Consider the following 6,020-nt stretch of genomic DNA (forward strand, 5'->3'; position numbering starts at 1 on the left):
ATGAAAATAGCTTTTATCGATACGAGTACAACATCAAATACAAATCATATACTAGTTTTATGAAATGAATCATAGAAGAGTGTCTATACTGTAGTCATTGGGGCAGCCATTTGCATTGGTCATTTCTAATCCATTAAAATTCACAATAAAAATCAAGGTCCCGATGGTTGGCTGTAATTTAGCTTCAGCACCATCACTCTACCGTACAGATGCAGAGTTAAACTGGACAGGACGGTCAGCAGCACTCTTTAAAGAGAAATAAAAAGCACCAAGATCACAGCACCTTATCTATGTTAATGGAATAATGTAATAATGCCAGGTACATTACATGAGAATCTTATCCATATCAGAACACAACATCACGTACACTGCTATAGTCTGAGTAGAATAGTAAATGCTTTTAATTTTTTTTTTTATTTTAAGAATAACAAGTTTTTCTTAAGGTGTGGGGTTAGAAATAGAAAAGAAAATTACTCTAGTGTCTGTAATAATTGTGTCGTTACACATTAATAACACAGGTAACAACAATGTAATTACCGCTTCTGTATCTACTTTTTCAGCTGGATTATAGTGTTACAGCTGATGTTAATGCATATGCAACAACTTCAGTTTCTGACTCATAATTGATATTGATAGTGTGTTACCGTTGCCACAAGGTCAGGATTCTCCCAGCTGCATTCTGATTGGCTATTTGCACTTCAGCGTATTTAGACGCAAATTCTAGTAAATTAAGTGTAATTACATTGTGTTCTGTTACTGTGTGATTACATAGTGATTACACACTCCCCCAACACCCCCCACCTGATCCACCCCCCCAAGAAAAAAAAACTGTAACGGTTGGGGCTAACATTTTTAAGGTAAGTGAATCTGGCCTGTGGTCCTTTTATCCGACGATATAGAGCTGTCCTGGTTCAGATAGCTTGAGGCTCTCAGTCTACACACACACACACACACACACACACACACAGACAGACAGACAGACACACACACACACACACACACACAGACACACACACAGCCCCCATGGCTACATCCCTGAACCCTCCTGCCTGGGCTCCCCAACAGGGGCCTAGAGGGAAAAAAAAAGAGACAGGAGAGATTGGATACAAGAGCATGACCAGGCAATTTAATGATGCAGCTACTTTGTCTATGAGAGAGAGAGAGAGAGAGAGAGAGAGAGAGAGACTCAGACATTTAATGATTCCATGTGATAGTGCAGAGAGAGTGAGATATACACAGAGAAAGAGAAAAAGAACAAGGGAGCTCCCAAAGGATGGATAGTGTTACGCACTTCTTTTCATGTTATCAAAGGAGAGAGGTGAGCATGCGGAAAGGGAACAAATGGCCACCTGCTACAGCACTAAGCCTTCTCAGCTGCTGAATGAAAGCATTAACACTAACAACACATTAGTTGGCGTTGTGCACAAAAAGGCCAGAAGTTCCTTTCCAAATTTAGTGGCATTTCATATATACAGTGTGCCCTCTTTCCCTGCAGTAACTGCTTCTGTCCTTCTGGGAACGTTCTGTAGGTATTTGATGACATTCAGCAATATAGGAGCATCAGTAAAGTGTGGTTCTGATGGTGGACAATTAGTTCTGGACCACAAACACCGCTCCAGGTACTGACTAAGGTGCTGAATAGCGCTCCAGGGGAATTTACACCCCTCTAGCTGGCTCTTGGCATTGGGCATGCTGCGATTAGCCTGATGTGCAGCATCCATATTCACTACATGGCATAGCATGGCCTGAAGACATAGGTCATGAGTAGACCATGTTTTCAACATCTTAGATTATGGTTTAACCTTAGTTTGTGTTGTGTTGCATCTGGTTTTCAGCAGGTGTGGAGTTTGTCCTACCTTCTGGAGTCCTGCTTGAGATCCACCAGGAAAGAACGGCTTGGATTGGTCTTGCTCCTACAAAGAAACATTTTAAAAGATCATTGAACATTTTGTAAGAAGTGTTTTCCATATGAAGATTTGATTATGCTCATGCGCTAAAGGGGTGCAAATCCAAGGAGAACCCCCCCCCCCCACCAGCAGAGATGGCACAGCTTAATAAAAGCGTTTGTTCTTGGACTTACTAATAATCTCATTCCTAAATTGCCATCAAATCCACACAGAAATGCTTTAAACCTTTCTAGAAGAGTAGAAACTGTTTCTAGAGTTTGGGTTGGGACTATTCCTAGGTTTAGAGGCACGCTTATTGATAGAGTACATGTTAGGGATAAGGTTCAGGGTCTGCATTAGGATTAGGGTATGAGTTAAGCTTGGTGTTGCATTTAGGGGTGTTGTAGCAGCATGTGCTTAGCTGTGACCAACAGGATAACACCACCTCTAAAAGGCACAAATGTAAATGTTAAATTTATATTGAGAAATTAAGCTTACAATTCCAATGTGTTCAATTTTGCAAACTGAATCTGCCTCTGTGAAGAAGATATGCACTCAATTTCACTTTAAAAAAATCATCAAACCATGTCATTCGACCACACCATGGCTCTCCTGAGAAACTCCAGAACTCACAGTGAGCTGGAGGCTTTTGGTCTTGTGCCCGTTGCTTTGATACGCTCTGACAGAGAGCTGCTTGTACTCAGCTTGTAAGTGTGCCACTGTGTTGGGAAACACTCACGTAATCAGAGTTGTCTTCCAGCAGCTCCTCGGCCTCGCTGTCCTCCAAGCTGCAGTCTCCATTCACACAGCGTCCAGCACGCCGTTCTCTCCCTGACCGCAGGAAGTCGGACGCTGATGACCTCCTCAGCAGAGCTGCAACAGTGGTGACAGGACTTTATCAGTAAATATCATGTGTCTCAATATTAACACCAGGTTTGTCATCAATTTAAATAGAACATAAGAAAACTGTGTATCAGTATGTTTTATATCGACCCAGACTATCCAGGATCATCTTTGTAAGAACGGACAATTATAGTAATTACATAGGTTTTACAGGTTTTAGTAGTTACTTAGTCATTACATAGTAATAATTCACAACTTGCTATATATGTTAATAAGCAACAGCAGTGCTTGACTAATAGTCCTGAAAAAGATCTAAAGAATGTGTACCAAAAGTTCCGGTTACCTGCTTCACAGATATAGGCCATCAACGCCAAGACAAACAGAGATACAGCCAGCTCGCCTCGTCTGTCCATGTCTACCCCTCACTTGGACCACTGAGACCCCGAGTGTCTGAGCTCTAGCACTTTGTAGCATACCTACAAGTCTAGGCTCCTCCCACTACCTGCTGTAAACTACCATCCAGAGAGGTGTGTCCGCCCCAGGTGGATGCACCTGAGGTAGCAGCAGGCTCGCATTTACATAACCCCAGCCGGAACTCTGGGGCCTGCTCTGAGGTTTAGCAGCTGCGGGACATTCGACACGATGAGTAGGAGATATTTTACACTGTTAGCAGTGGCCGGGCGGTTGTAATGTAATAGTCGCCGGATGGACGATCAGGTTTGTGCCGTGGCCCTAAAAGCTCGCTTGTACATAAACCCCTTACTGCTGTAAAGCAGACATGTACATGTTGAAGGGTTGTATAGAGGAAAACTGCAGTTGTGAAGTCTGTTTGAACTCAGCATGGCCTCACTTTTGAAAAACATGAAGTGTTTTCACAGCAGATGTTCGTAATTTCTGACTTTTCATCCCTCATTGCTCACTAGCAGCTCAACACAGTCATTTCACAGACATATAACCAGCTGTGTCTTAGTTAGTCAGGGGGAAGCTGCAGGCAGGGGGTCTGGTAATGGAGATCCATCTGCATTGGGAACTGCTCTTTTCTATATACCACCAAAAAGGGTTCTATTTTTATGATGTCCAACTTGTTGCAAAAGAAGAACCTTTCTGGTGCTATAGCAAACCACATACAACACACCGTCCAAGCATTTCATGTAGATTGTCCTTTTTAAAGCTCATGGTTTTAAATAACACCATTGCTTTTACTAAGGAACCCCTAAAGAACCCTATTTTTTAAGATTGTGGTTCCCTCTCTAGCACACTTTAAAGGTTTGGCAATACTAAGTCAAGAAGGGCTTGCACATTAGCTAATAGCTAAGTCTAATCTGCAGCAATTCTTCAAAGCTTCCAAAATTTATTTATTAATATTTTAATAATTCTTAATATCTTAATTTATTTTAAGATGAATCAAGTGTTTCTTTATTTTTTTTTTTTCTGTGAGGTCACTTCAAACAACGCTTGGTATCATTGTTTTTAAGATTGCAGAGGCACTTCATGAGCAGGACTGGGGAACCACTGAGCTAAGAAACACATGGGGATAAACACCCATAAGTATCTGCTCTTCCTTAGAGCCGTGGTACTGGTCTCACACCTGTGCAGTGGCAAGATCTCCGTGTGTCTCAGTTACTCAGCGCTGGTTCAGGTGTGCCATCGTTCAGTTCGGGTTCAGCGGCGTCCCACCTCAAACAATTTAGCCCTTGTTTACTAGAGCGCGACAAATCGGATCCTGAAGATTCTTGGGGATTATACAGATTGAAGGTGGATAGAGTGCTTGGGTGGACAAAGGGTCTTGTGATTCGGAGTGTACGGTTACCTCCCTGTCTAATTAAGAAGCCATCGAGAACCTGGACTGAAGGCAAAGATGGAGAGAGTTCCATCGATTGAAAACGCTCTGCTGAAGAGCCATTAGAAAGCACCCGTGATAACCCTGAATGGGATCCGCCATGTACTGTGTGTTCCCTGTTGGTGGCTGCCAGCCGCTGGTGTTCGTTTGCAGGCGTTTGGTGCGCTTGCTGCTTGAGATTCATGCCGCAACCCCATTATTCTCTACGGTTTCAGTTTGGAGGTTTTGTGAAACTGCACACAGGAAACTGTGGTTCTTGACTCTTCCACCGGCTTTTGGAGGCTAGGCCAGTTTAAAGAGAGCAGATAAGGGTAGAGTTGAACTTGATAGCTCAATGGAAAATAACTGGCATGAGCTGGTGTGAGAGGGAACACAGTTGTGTGGGTGTGTGTGAACTGTTTTCTTTCAGGTAAATCTGTAATGATTTTACAGGAAAATAATGCCGTCTTTAAGCTGTAAAAATGGCCATTCCGAGTGGACCGATGTGACACTAATAGAGGGAAAATGAATCAGTCAGAATGTTTTTATTGTAGAAAACTATGACAAATTGTTCTCAAAGAAAAGAGTCTATGGATGTCATTATTAACGTTCCATATGGGCGGCACGGTGGTGCAGCATGTAGTGTTGTAGTCACACAGCTCCAAGGACCTGGAGGTTGTGGGTTCGATTCCCGCTCCGGGTGACTGTCTGTGAAGAGTGTGGTGTGTTCTCCCTGTGTCTGCGTGGGTTTCCTCCGGGTGACTGTCTGTGAGGAGTGTGGTGTGTTCTCTCTGTGTCTGCGTGGGTTTCCTCTGGGTGACTGTCTGTGAGGAGTGTGGTGTGTTCTCCCTGTGTCTGCGTGGGTTTCCTCCGGGTGACTGTCTGTGAGGAGTTGGTGTGTTCTCCCTGTGTCTGTGTGGGTTTCCTCCGTGTGCTCCGGTTTCCTCCCACAGTCCAAAAACACACATTGGTAGGTGGATTGGTGACTCAAAAGTGTCCGTAGGTGTGAGTGTGTGAATGAATGTGTGTGTGAGTCTGTGTTGCCCTGTTAAGGACTGGCGCCCCCTCCAGGGTGTGTTCCTGCCTTGCGCCCAATGATTCCAGGTAGGCTCTGGACCTTACAGATAATGAATGAATGAATGAATGAATGAACATTCCATATAACCACACAGGAATGTGTGAATGACATTTGAGTTATTCTGATGCCTGGTTCCTATTGCCACCATTGTAAAAATAAAATAAAATAAAATAAAATAAAATAGAATAAATTCAAATTCTATACATTCAAAATGTGCATGTTAGTTTGAATCTTTGGAGCCTACCAACTCTCACACTGAGAAACAAGACCACCCATGTAGAATGATGTGGCGAAAAAACATGGGATAAAACGAGCATTTCTGATTATTCTTGGCTTTGGACATGAAGTGCAGAGATTTTGGAATTGCCCCTCTCTCTCTCATCTGATAACCTCC

Source organism: Hoplias malabaricus, chromosome 5 (genome assembly GCF_029633855.1).
Source record: "Hoplias malabaricus isolate fHopMal1 chromosome 5, fHopMal1.hap1, whole genome shotgun sequence".
Classification (NCBI taxonomy): domain Eukaryota; kingdom Metazoa; phylum Chordata; class Actinopteri; order Characiformes; family Erythrinidae; genus Hoplias; species Hoplias malabaricus.